The sequence below is a fragment of the Pygoscelis adeliae genome, unplaced genomic scaffold (genome assembly GCF_000699105.1).
Source record: "Pygoscelis adeliae isolate BGI_AS28 unplaced genomic scaffold, ASM69910v1 Scaffold62, whole genome shotgun sequence".
In the NCBI taxonomy this organism is placed as follows: domain Eukaryota; kingdom Metazoa; phylum Chordata; class Aves; order Sphenisciformes; family Spheniscidae; genus Pygoscelis; species Pygoscelis adeliae.
The window spans coordinates 6,409,928-6,423,262 of NW_008824401.1; the positions used below are offsets into that span (position 1 = coordinate 6,409,928).

Genomic DNA, 13,335 nt, shown 5'->3' on the forward strand with positions numbered 1-13,335 from the left:
GGTCGGGCGTGTGGCTAGTCGTGGGGCTCCGGCGCTGCCGCGCCGCGTGTTCCCGTCACCCGCAGTTGTGCCCGGCACTCTCCCGTTTTCCGGAAGGCTGGCCGGGCTTCCTCTGGAGCGGGGTGGCAGCCGGAGAGGTCGGAAACGGAAAAGAATGCTTAAAACCTTCCACCTGTCAGTCATAACCAAACCGATAAACGGGGTCCGTTCTTACTAGAGAAAACACACTGGAGACAGCACAGGGAGGTGCCGGCGAGGATGGGCAGCGCCCCTTCAAAACAGCGCTTTGCTTCCGGAGGTGTTTCTGTCCCTGCGGAGAGGGGTTTCCACAGCGCGCTGAGAGAAGGATCCGTCGAGCATGGCCGCAGAAATGTAAAAAAAACCCAACAGTCTCCCTCCCCCCCAAAAAAAAACAACCAACCAACCAAACAAACAAACCCACGAACGTAATTCACTGAACGGCTCCTTCACGTATCTCCAGGAAAACATGCTTTGCTTTCAGCTCTGACCGACTGCTACACAAAAGGCACCCGATCAAAATTTAAAGCACAGTTTTTTTCCCCTCTGAATTTCTCAGTGCTTTCAACTTTGTGTCTCATCCTTCTTAGCATTAGCGTCTCTCATTTCTGTCTTGACATCTCTTCACAATCTGTTTCACGACCCAGCTCTTCTCTTCAAGCCACCGTTTGTTTTGAGCTCTGTTACCATAAGTCCTAGTAAGGATTAAAGTCAAAATGACGTCAGTAAGGTTGAGCTAAGCAGTTGGAAGACATTAATATTTAACTGAGTAGCTATTTAGCAAAGACGAGGTGACTGCAGGTCGCTACAGGATCTGGGGACAGGCAGGCACTAAAGAAAGAAAAAAAATTCAAGATGCTCCAGGAAGAATATGCAGCCCTCTGTGCAGTGTAGTTCAAAAGAAACGGAGGATCAGCGTCCTGTGACAGAAGACAACCACGCAGATTTGGGGTAGTACAGATTCTGTTCATGTAACACACCTCTGCCAATGCTGAAGCCAGGTATGTAGGATTGCCACTGTGAGCCAGGCTTTAGAGAGCTGCTCCTGGCAATTCAATCATTTCAGGTGAACACCACACAAAAACTGGTTTTGACCTGTATTAGCACCACGGGTTGTTGGTGTTATCAACACCTTTAACAAGTGTAACAGTACACAGTAGAAATTTTAAGGAAGCATTCATTTCTCCTCCAAACAATGGCTATTTTTAAATGGTTTTTGAAACAATTGCTTCAAAACACAAATGGCCACGAGGGGGCTGCCTTAGATTTCTAACATGATTAAACCGCTACCAGGTTAGAGTTTCTTTGTGTTTACTTTCCAAATATTAATTGCTTTTGCAGCAGCGGCGCAATGCCTACAGCAGTTTACACATTCAGTGTAAACCAACAGCCCTGTTCACCCCGACATTACACGAGTCTGAGTTGGCGTAGGTCCACTGAAACCAACCCTTACCCATCAAAACCCCAGAAGAAAAAACAGTATCTTAGCCCCCAAGACTTCTCTGCAGTACGCTATCAGAATTTCACCATTATACTGGGTATGCATGTTTAACCATACTCATGTAGTTTTCATCTATCATTAGTTACAAAATTACACTAAAACTTCTAAATCGCCTCCAAAAGCTTATTTTTTTTGGTAAGGTCAGCCTTCAAAGCAGAGTGTGTTTGTAAATGAAGTGTCTGTAATTTATAAGTTTTAAGTAATTAAGAATTGGGAGTTTGTCCCTACTAAACGTAAAATACCACTGAACATGGTATTATATTTGAAATGGGATCCCCCATATTTAAAGAGTAAAGTGACACAGTTATTCACGTTAAGTTCTTTGCTATAAAACCACAGCATTGAGATTCTGCAGTAGGCAACACACATTTGTTATATTCACACAGAAGAATGCCTCTGATATGAAGGAAACTTCACTGAATGAATAAGGGTTTGGAATCCAACCTCGGCAACACATACTAGCAAAATTGTATTCAGGCTGTACACTGTGTCAGGAGGAGTAGAGTGAAAAAAGAGTAAGAAATAGTCTAACAGAGAGGAAAGATAACAGAGGAACAGCAGTAAGAACTTTCACAATAGGAATGGGAAGGAAGATAATACTTGGAAAGAAAAGCACTGGAAAAGGGATATTCCACCAAGTTGAAGAAAGTCATCTTTTGGAACTTAGGTCTAAGTTACCCTGGTGGGATGTTCCTTGTCTTGTACTTTTTTCAACACCTAGAATAAAAAGAGACTATCAGCATGAGAGGACAGAAATAGCAAACACAACAGGAGAAAAAAAATGAGAAAGGCCAAATAAAAGGGAGGAAAAGCAGAATGCCAAAGATAGCCAGGAAGGTACATGAGAAGCTGGAGTGAGTCTCAGAAAAAATCAGAAAATGTTTTTGTGACTACAGGAGCACGTGAACAAGCTTTTTTCCTGAACACAGGAGCTAAATAAAGGATTCAATAAAAAGCATGAGGTGGATACAAAAGGAAAGACAAGGGGTAGCAAGCGAAGAACAAGCAAGAAACCTCATTCCATTATATATTTTAGATATCTGCTGTTAAATTTCTACTATTACATATATTTGTATATGACTTTAGGCCCACATTCTTGCCTGTATGTACAACTTTATGCATAGAGTAACTGTATAACCATAGTAACTATATAACTGTAAAGTTATGGGTATGTAGGTTCCCATATTATTTAAATATTTAGATTATTTTTTTGTCTAAATAGATAAAAGGAATTCAGGGACTTATCAGGGCTCACAATGGGAAGGTCAGATCTTTCACACCTAGGTGAAACGGGCACAACATTGCAAAGAGGACAATCCATTTCCCCCTTTTTGTTCGTTTTCAGCATAGCTGGGGGCAGAATGGGTTCTACTATATAAGACACTTCCACAATGTTCAGTTAATTATCCCCAATCCTTGCAACAGAGCTGTTTTACTTCAAAGAAACACAGTCCTGGCAGGGATTGCTGCTGCAGGCAACTAAGTCATGGACTATTCAAGCTCCATTGTGTTCAAAAACTCCACCGCAGTTGGTTTCTTTCCCCTCATATTGGAAATAGAAACTCAGTCCTCTTATTATTGGAAGCGTTCCACTTCCCAGCTTGAATGTGCATGCACAATGCAGACCATCAGTTATTTTCTTTTTCTTCCTACAACGTTTATCCACGCAATTTGTTCTTGAGCATGAATTAGCGTTTTCCTCGACCTCTTTTGGTAAGTCGCAATCTCTCTCTCCTCCACAGCAGGCTCTCCATTCCCCTCATCTCACTAGTTGCCCTTCTTTGCGCTTTTCTCCAAGCTTAATTTTTTCTTGAGTAAGAGTGACCAACTCTGTGTGAAGTGCAGAGGACTGGCAAGACTTTACATGGAACATTAACACTCCTGAGTTTGAAAGGAGGAGGAGAAAGTGCTTGCCCTGACACTCTGTACTCAGCTCTCACACTTTTGAATGAAATCTTAATGCAAAGCCTTATCTTAATCTTAATCTTAATAAGATTAATTAAGCCTTATCTTAAGCCCCAAATATATTTGCTCAGCTGCCTTTCCCTTGAAATATTAAAAGTGAGGAGTGCTAGTGAGGAGTGCTAGTATGCAAAACTCTGACTTTTGAAATCTGAACTAGACCTTCACTCAAAAACATGACATGGCAAATAGAGTTTGTAAATCACAGAAGGCCGTTAATTGCTTTACAGAAATTAATGTGAGTGCAGCTACATAAACCTAAGGAAATGCAGAGAGGAACTAGTGTCTCAGTACTAAAAGGTAATTTTCTTTTGGTATTTCACTAGTTTTAACTGAAGGAACACAATGGTAAAACAGATCCCACATGTGGGATTTGGCCAGTCCAGGTGTCCTGACAACACGCACCTCACAAGCAGCTGAATTACAGCAGCTCCAATGCAGGTGCTACGTAGGCATCAATAAGACTGTGTTGGCTCAAAGCCTGGTGGTAACCCATACCCCTGGCTAAGAGAAGCAGCAAGCCAGAAGGGCTGCTGAAGCTGACATACACAAGTCAGCCTACAAACCCTTGTGGAGCAGGACTGATGTGCAATGGAAAATTATTGCTGTGTAAAATTATGCTGAGCTGTTGCTTCAGCTCTCCACAGCACAAGTCTGATGGCTGCCAGTTATTAAAGATAAAAGCATGCAGTTCAGAGGGTCAGGATAGCCATTCCTTTTATGTGTGGGCTTACGAAGAAAAAACACCCATCTACAGAAATATATGTAGGATAACAAACTTACTTTGTTACTCTGGACCAGAACTTCATTATGTGCCACTGATTTCACTGGAGCAATGTCTGTTCACGTCAACTGAAAATTTGATTCCAAAGTTAAAAACCTGAAGAAAAATAGCAGAGTGTTTTACCTAGTGTTCCTATCCAAAGAAAAAAGATTTTAATTCTAATTCACTGCTGGAAGATAAACCCCTTGATATTAGTTCTCTTTTGTGGAAATACATATATCTCAGTTGAGAACACAGGCTATTTCTGCTTTAAGATGTCTTAAAATAATATCTTCTTTGTCATGTCTCATTACAAGGCAACCTTAAAATACAAATAGAATCAAAAGATCTAATTATTTTATGGAATGAAAAAAAAGTCAGTTAATATAAGGCTTGCAAATCAGAAAATGTCTATCAAAATGTGTGGAATAAGCAGTTGAGACAAGCCAGCAGACATGTGATAGCAATGGGAAAGAAACAACAAATATGCACAAAAGAAAAAAAACAAAACTAAAAAAAGACTGCTACATAAGGCAGTAAAAAAACTGTGCGCTTTTCCTCATCTTGACACAAATTTTCTTTGTTGCCACGGCAACCACTTTAGTCTCTCTAGGCCTCCATTTGCCCACTATAAAATGCAGATAATATTTTTTACTGCATATGTTTCATTAATTCATTTGCAAACCACTTTTATGTCTGGGGATGGATGGCATCACATAACTGTAGACTGCTGTTAATTCGCTGGTTTATTAGTTATAACTGATGTTCTTTGACAGGTATTTAATCAGTCTTTAGACTTCCTTTTATAGCTGTATAAACTTAAACCATTGTAAACCTAAACAAGTTGAATCTAACCAGAAAAGCAATTAAACTTTTGAAAGCCTGTATAGTTTCATTCCCTCAAAAAGTCAAATCCAGTTATTTTTTAGGAACTATTTTGGAGCTTCACATATGAGTCCTCATTCAAATGTCTACATTTATCAAAGATGGAGCCATATCACTGAGCTCAAGATATCTGACTCCCAGAAGTCGGAAAAATTAGAGCTGGAAATCACTTGCTTGTATCACTGCTTCTCTCTTTATTAACAGAGGATGCTTTCTTAAGTGTTTTCTCTAGTGTGATTTGAGTAGTTTTCAGAATCTTCTCAATATTGGCTTCTTCAGGAAGGTACTGGCTGGCCTTAGAATTGGTCTAACAGCCACCTTATATTTTAAAATCCCAATAACAGCACTGCTTATTTGGATTTTCGTGTTTATAGACCCTTCTTTTCCTGCAATTCACCTTAACAGCTTCTGAGATTCTTACTGCTTTGCCTGCTGAGCATTGAGTTTTTCTTAACCACAAACATGCCTGGTACTGCTAACTCCTTAATTTTCAGAAATGCAAGTTTCAGCTGACTGACCTTGTAAACTGAACCTTTGCTGCTTTTATCAAGGATTTAGCCTTTTTGCTCATTGAAGAGGATACTGCAGTTCTGTTTTCATTCAGCCCTCCACATGTTTTCCAGTTCCACTGAAGAGCAGGCAAGGTGCTTCAGTAGGAGTAGAACTGGGTCCAGCTGAGGACTGATCTAATTTAAGTGGGTTTTTCTTTTTTTTTTTTCTTCATTATTTCACATATATTGAGACACATCTGCATCTCAGCCATGCTTTCATTTCAGGGAACATTCCATCTAGATATTGACTTACAGAAGGAATCTACATAATAATGGAAAATTCAAGTCTATGCAGATTACTTGATTAAGACTCATCTACAGCAGAAGTGCTATTGATCATACTCCCTTAGTATTGGGTAGGCCCCTTCTTGAGATACTCAGCTCTCTGGAGGAAGGTCTGAAAAGAGCCAAGAAGCAGTCCTTTTTTAGATGTTTCAAAGTTATCAAGAGCCCCATAAGAATAGACCGAGCCTTACACAAGGTGTTCCTCAACTGACTGCAGAGATACAACAGGAACACAGCCCATAACAAAATGTCTTCTTTGGAGACAAACAATAGGCAGGCAGATTTTTCAACAGATGTTAAAATTGAAATTGAGTGTTGATGGGAATAAATAGAGACTTCGGGCAAAAATGGAAACTGTAAACAGGCTTCAGCTTTATGATTAACACTGTAAGATTTATTTATCAGGCTTTTAACATTGTATAACAGAGTCAATGCTGTATTTTGCCCTATTACTGTCAAAATTTTCATTGCCATTAGTAAGACTAGGCATCATTGCAACCACTGGCCCCTTAACTTTCTGCCTCTCTAGAGCTGCTGACCACATCTTTGAAAGAATAGCAAAGACACAGTGATTAAAGATAAGGATGAAATCATGATTACTGCAGATGCAGAATGCAACAAATCATTAGGCATAATTACGTCAGGAAGAAGGCATGCTTGAAAAGAATGAAAATTGCCTGCAGTAGTGATTTCGCATGATCATTGCACCTCTTCATTCACTGTAAACAAAACAAAATCAAATTTACTAATGATGCAAAAGAATGCAGCTGTTGGTGATGGGATATGTTGTTTTGATCAACGCTTCCTTTCGTTTCAGTTAAAATTTCGAACGTGGCTGTTTAAAAGCAATTCTCCTATAATTTTGTGATAGTTCAAGTACTTCAGGTTCTTTTTTCTAAAGGACAGCTGTGTCGTTATGTTGCCAACTAATGTGTAGTAATGATGGCTCTCGGGCCTTAAAAACTAGCTACTAAAGTGTGTCGGAAAAGAGACCAATTAGCATGAAGTGATTTCTGACAAACACTTGTCAGTGGGTTTATGATTATGTCTTAAGAGGTGGTATTTGAAAGGTTGGAACTATCTGAAGTGTGCTACTTTGACTGATAGTCAGAACAGTGATAGGCAGCCAGTTCATTTTGGGCATTATAAACCAGAATAAAGTATGCACAGGCACACTGGACTTTTCTAGTTACTTTTCTGTTGTTGACTTGGTTTTCTGTGCTCTGCAATCTGCTTAGCAATTTGTGCATAATCACAATAATTTTACTACATACTACATAAATGTGTATATATAATAATGATGCAACATATAACTACATACACACTCAAATGATAAAGTCAACTCTTTTTCTAATTGAATTCTTAAAATATTTTGGAATTTTAAAAATATGTTGAAGGCCTTTCAGGAAAAAATGTTTCAGACAAAATACAGGTTTTCTGCTCCATACAGCAGATACTGGAGTACATTCTAAGGTCCGTGGTTTATAAAACAATAGAATATGTGACCCAGTGATCCCTAACTACCACCATCTCTTAATCTAGATAAAATTTGTATGAATCTTACTTTTTATAGGTAGAATGGCATATATGTTTGCATTCATAGGTGTACACATTTCTAGATCCCCTAAAAATGTTAGTAACAAATGACCAGGATGAAAGTTATTGTTTTGTGTGGTTACCATAGTTTGTTGGGGTGGGGTTATTGGGGGGTGGGGGGGATGGTGAGTAAACAGAATGTAATATGGAGCTTCTGGGAGACCAAAACCATTCATAAATTGGATCAAATTCAATTAACAGAACAGCTTGTATCAAAAAAGGAGCTTTTTTCCCCAAATATCAAAACATATTTTGGTTATTTAGTGAAATGTTTTAATTCAAATATGACAATAAAAAGATGCATCTCAACCTATATATACTATCTTTAAATTATACCCAAATTAATAAATAATGATTAAGTAGTGTAAAATAAAATATTATTTTTCTTTTGAATGAACTCTTTAGTTTTATCCAAACCAATTTCCCACCTAGTGGCCCTTTAAGTAGCTGCAAATCTTACCCTTCAAAAACAGGGCCTTATTTATTTAAAAAGTAAAAATGATAAATTTAGAAGTATTTGAAGCCACTGTATTTCTTTCCTTTGTACACATCACCACTCTGTGATAGTGTCTATAATGTAGAACAGATTTCCACTGAAATAAAAAATGTATCTTGTCCAACTAAAAAAAAAAAAAAATCCAAGTTCTTGATGTTGATTGTATGCCTTTTTTTTTAGATATACCTTTTTTTTGTTTGTAGCAAAGCAGAACACTGTGTGCTGATGAGAATCCTTTGCTATGTCTGTACAGTCAGGCTTCTTCACAAAATAACTAAAGATTGTCTTTAAAATAAGGCTACTGCTAATGAACTGTCCCCCTTGCTAGCTTTCCTCCTAGCTTTCCAACGCAGGAAAAACACATAGAAAATACCCACCATTGCAAGCCGACATGTATAAGTAAAAATCCCCAATGTGAAAAATAGTCTTAACTATTTCAAAAGTGTGCAAAGCCAGTAATTTTGCAAGTTCCCCTCAAACTTAGTATTCTGTAAGTAACACTGTACTGGACAGTAGGATCTCCCCAGGCTCAATCCAGTTCACAGCTTTACCTACCTTGTACAGCCACTATCGCTATGCAACAATGCTTACAGGAAATGCACAAATGTCTCAAAACCATGGTGGATCGATCCTTACCACACCCTTGTGGGGCCTAGAAGATCTTATTTGCATAGAGGACCTGATTTCCCAGGTCATCAAACACTCATGCTCCACTGTCTCAAATAGTAGGGGCTATACTCAGGTAACCCCTGAGCAGCATTACAAGAAAACCAAATATTTTAAAATAGAGCATTAAAAGTTTACTCTTCAAGTTCTGTGTACTTTATGTGACCATTTGCAACTAAAAAGACGACAGAGACAGCTTCTAAGCTTCTGCATTCCTCAAAACTGGGGGGATGTGTGAACTAAGTACTTTGGATTATACCCAAGGAATGGCAGATTAAATGCCCTGGTGGCAAATACAATGTAATGTTGATGGAAAGAAAACTGAGATACTCAGATGCATCAGTGCTTTTTGAATGAAATGTAGCCACTCAGCAAACCAGCCTCAAAGAGCAGTATGTCACCAAAAAGAATATGTGTGCAAGGAACAGGACAGAATACAACAGGCAAGTTAGCACATTCTTACATACACGGAGGGGAGGACACTGAAATATTTGTGGCTTGCTCACCACATTTTTAAAAAATGAAGAGGGAAACAGAAGAGAGTCTTTCAGTGTATGACCAAAGTGAATTAAAGTCTGGAAAGACTTTGTACCAAAAGAGACTGAAATTGAGCCTGTTAATTCAAGCATTAAATTGTTTTTCAATGTTAAAATGAATAGCTTTTCCACACACATAATAGTGCATGCTGTTCTATGAGGAGCTGGTCCTCTCCTGTGAGAGAAGATAGATAACTGTGATGAAAAATATATTATGGAAGAATTTACAGCCAGCACCTGAGCTACAGAATGTCACATTACTATTCTAATAGGAAGAGTTATCATTCAGATTGTTTGGCTTTGTATTTCTTTTTCTATTATTATTGCACTTCTATTTAGAAACAGAGACTGATCACTAAGAAGAACTTGTTCTTCCACCTCTTTCACTAGCATAAACCATAATTGCTAGCCTCCAACATCAGCTGCTTTTGCATATTCCTGCAGAAAATACTGCATTTGGTATTTCTCCACTGAGAAGACAGATACAGAGTATGCCCAGGGTCACACCAATCTGACTCTCCAGGTGTTGACCGGTGTCCTCAGCGTACCAGACAGTACGTGCCAGCTGTGCTGTAGCACCTGAGTCATGTCACAGCAGCTTACTAGTACAAAAGAAACATTAATAAATAATGGCAGCACAGCAGGTTTGATGGAAGTACAGCACTAAAGCAGTCAATTTGGTTCAAATGCTTGTTATGCCATAAACCAATATCCTCTCAGACAATGTGACACATGCTTTGTACCAAGTGTACAGCTCAGAGTACCTGTTTGTACAAGTTTCTGTCTGTGGGAACTTGCAGCCTCGAGGCTGTTAATAGAGTGAATCAGGCCCACTAATTAACTAATTCTTAGAGCTTTCAGGGAGGCACATCCTGAGTATTTCTGTGAAGTGACAGAGCCTGCAGCAGAACCAGCACAAGAGTCCGCAGCCAGAGCTTCACAGCTCTTTCTTACCTGCAAAATGAGTCGTCAAAAGGACACGCCCAATGTCTTTAATCTTTCAGAAAGTGAAAAGCAAAGCAAGAGTGAGTGGGTTTTCTCCCATTCAGTCCCATTTTTGTAGCCAAATCAATATTCTTATCTCTGAATAAGGGACCCAATATTCAGCTGTTGTGAGCTACTGCATCCCTTCTGACATCACTGAGATGATATTGACATAAACAAGCTGAGCCCCTCTGTATCTGTCCAGCCTTCTAGGTCAGTATAAGGCCTCCCCTCCAGGTAAGAAACAAACATTTTATGATCTTCATTATCTCTGTGCTAAAAGTACTGAGCCTTTATACAGCTTACACAGTGGAAAAGTGCAGGGAACACATCAGTATTGCATACCACCATTCAGTACCGTGACTTTCACAAGCTGGGTGATGACTAGGAGACTGCTGTGGCCTTTTAGTTATGACTTCTGGAGGTACGGCAGAAAAATAAAACACCAACATGAGTGACAGTATCCCTTCTGGCTACTACTCTAAGCTGTAGGAGGCCTGACAGTACAATTGGACCTTTGAGTTCTTGGCAAAGTTTGTCCAAAAGGAAACAAGTGACAGGACAGAGCTGGAGGTGTCTTTGGCCTGGTAGCATCTAGAGAGGTCAGCAGCAAAGAGCAGTTAATAACACAAAACAGTGGCACAGAGTAAATGGCAAATGCTATCACTGTTTTGCATAGTACTTTGAGACACCCAAACAACATTTTCCATAGCAGGATTGCTTCTTTAAAATATTTCCCTTATGTTGCAATCCAGAGCACCAAAATAATGGTTTAAACCAGCTGTGAAGAAGTGAACGGACTGAGCTTTTTATGTTAGGCATTAGGAAAAAGGATACTGACATCCTTTTGGAAATTGCCTGGGAAGGGATGAGAAGTTTCCAGTGTTAGACCTTTTTAAGAAGAAATAGACAAGCATCTGTCACTAATTAAGTGGTTATAATGAGCTCATCTTTGGGCAGACAGCTGATGAGGCACAGCCCTACTTCCCACAACCCAGTGTGCTATTTTGTAAACTGAGTTTTGAAACATACTTCCAACATACTAATGCTTTTTCATCCTCTAAAAGGAGATGAAGGTACACTTCAGCTGTGATCTCCAGGCATCTGAAAGGAAAAAATGGTCATATCTGCTTGATGTATTGAGTAAGAGATCCCAGATTTGCTTGCGCTTGCTTGTTGTTGAACCAGCTTGTGATGTTAGTATTCCTTTTCAAAGATCAGTTTTCCCCCTCTTCTCCCACCTGCTACTATGCACACAGAGCTGTCTGTTTCTCTGTCAATGCTGAACTAAAGCTGGTGGAAAGAAAAGCCTCAGTCCTCAACGTAAGCAGCTCAGCTAGGTGCTGTAGTGATTTACAGGCGTACTTACTTCCAGACAGCATAGCAGCATTGTGGGAGACTACAATCTTACCTTCAGGAATCCCAGGTCCCTGAGGCCAGTGGGAAAGCCTGGAGCAAGGAAGACATACCATCAGTGGAGGAGGAACAAATCAGGGAACATTTAAATGCAGTGGACATACACATGTCCATGGAAGCTGATGAGATGTACCCAGAAGTGCTGAGGGAGCTGGCCCATGTCACTGTGAGGCCACTCTTGATTACCTTTGAAGGGTCATGGTGATCAGGGAAGGTTTCAAGGAAGAAAGCAAATGTCACTCCTATCTTCAACAAGGGCAAGAAGAAGGATGCAGGCAACTGCAGGCCAGTCAGCTTCCCTCAATGCCTGGGAAGGTGATAGAGCAAATAATTCTGGAAGCCATTTTCAAACATATGAAAGACAAGAAAGTGATTGGGAATAGTCGGCATTAGGAACAGGAAATCACGCTTCGCCAACCTGAAACAACAACAATGAAATGACTAGCTTGGTGGATGAGGGGACAGCAGTGGATGTTGTTTATCCTGACTTTAGCAAGGCTTTCAAGCACTGTCTTTTGTCTATCAGTAGACAAACTGATCAAGTATGAACTAGATACAAGGACTGTGGATCAAAAACTGATTGAACTGCCTGGGTCAAAGGGTTGCTGACAGCAGTATGAAGTCCAGCTGGAGGCAGTCACTAGTGGTGTGCCCCAGGGCTCGATAGTGGGGCTGACACTGTTTAACCTCTTCATTAATGACCTGGATGATGGGACAGAGTGCACCCTCAGCAAGTTTGCAGATGATACAAAACCAGGAGAAGTGGCTGATAGATGGAAATGCCCATCCCATTATGTGCTTTAAAGAAAAATTCTTCTTTTGCTGACACAAGGGCAACTCCATTTAAACTAATACCAATACAAGAAAAAATTACTTGTTTTGTTAAAGTTCTCTGAAAATAACAGTATTAATTATTAGATAGCTAAAGCTCTTAATTATTATATTTTAGCTCTTTTTCTTTCACTACTTCCTTTCAGTCCCCCCTCCTCTGATATCAGCGTTCCCTGAATAGGATTGATGTCATGCTATTTGAAATAAAGAGCAACTTAAAAGCAAAGATTGTTCCTTAGATAAAAAGCTCAGCCCCATACATGGTAAGACAGTGGTCCCATCTGTTGTTGGAACAAAACTTTGAGGAAGCAAACAATAAAAATCCAATTAAAGCTGCATTAAAACACATGCAATAGAGGGTGGCCTAATTCCCACAGCTCCCAGGCAGTATTGCTCTGGTGTACTCGGCACCTGCTCAAAGAGCTGGTGTCACAGGGAAGCGTGGATGTGCTCAGTTGGGTGGGAAGTGTCTGGCAGCATGGTGTTCTCAGTGGATGAAAAAAAATTGTGTTCACGATGGTGCTGATGAATAAAGGCTGACTGGCTAACAGCATACCCATCTCCTATCTCATCTTTAACATACTAAACATGCAGCTTCCTGCTAGACAGGTAAAACTTCAGCACTCCCGATCTTGCCTATAAAAAGCATCTCTTACTAACGTCCCTCTATTGGTATCAAGCATTCTGCAACACTCATAACCGCACCACTAGCCTGTGCTTGTCACTGATGTTTTTATTCCCATATTATCTAACTCCATTCAAAGTAATACGGAGGTTCATGTGTTGTCAGTGGCAACAGTATGTTAGTTACCAGTACCATGGTGCCCTGCATGGCACACTATCTC

The 13,335-nt window shown here is 39.9% G+C and overlaps 1 protein-coding gene across 1 annotated transcript in view; it reads right to left on the bottom strand.

The window, feature by feature from the left end:
- The window catches only part of SHCBP1 (SHC SH2-domain binding protein 1), a 52,474-nt gene that overhangs the window by 17,170 nt on the left and 21,969 nt on the right, over positions 1 to 13,335 (bottom strand). The window lies entirely within an intron of this gene.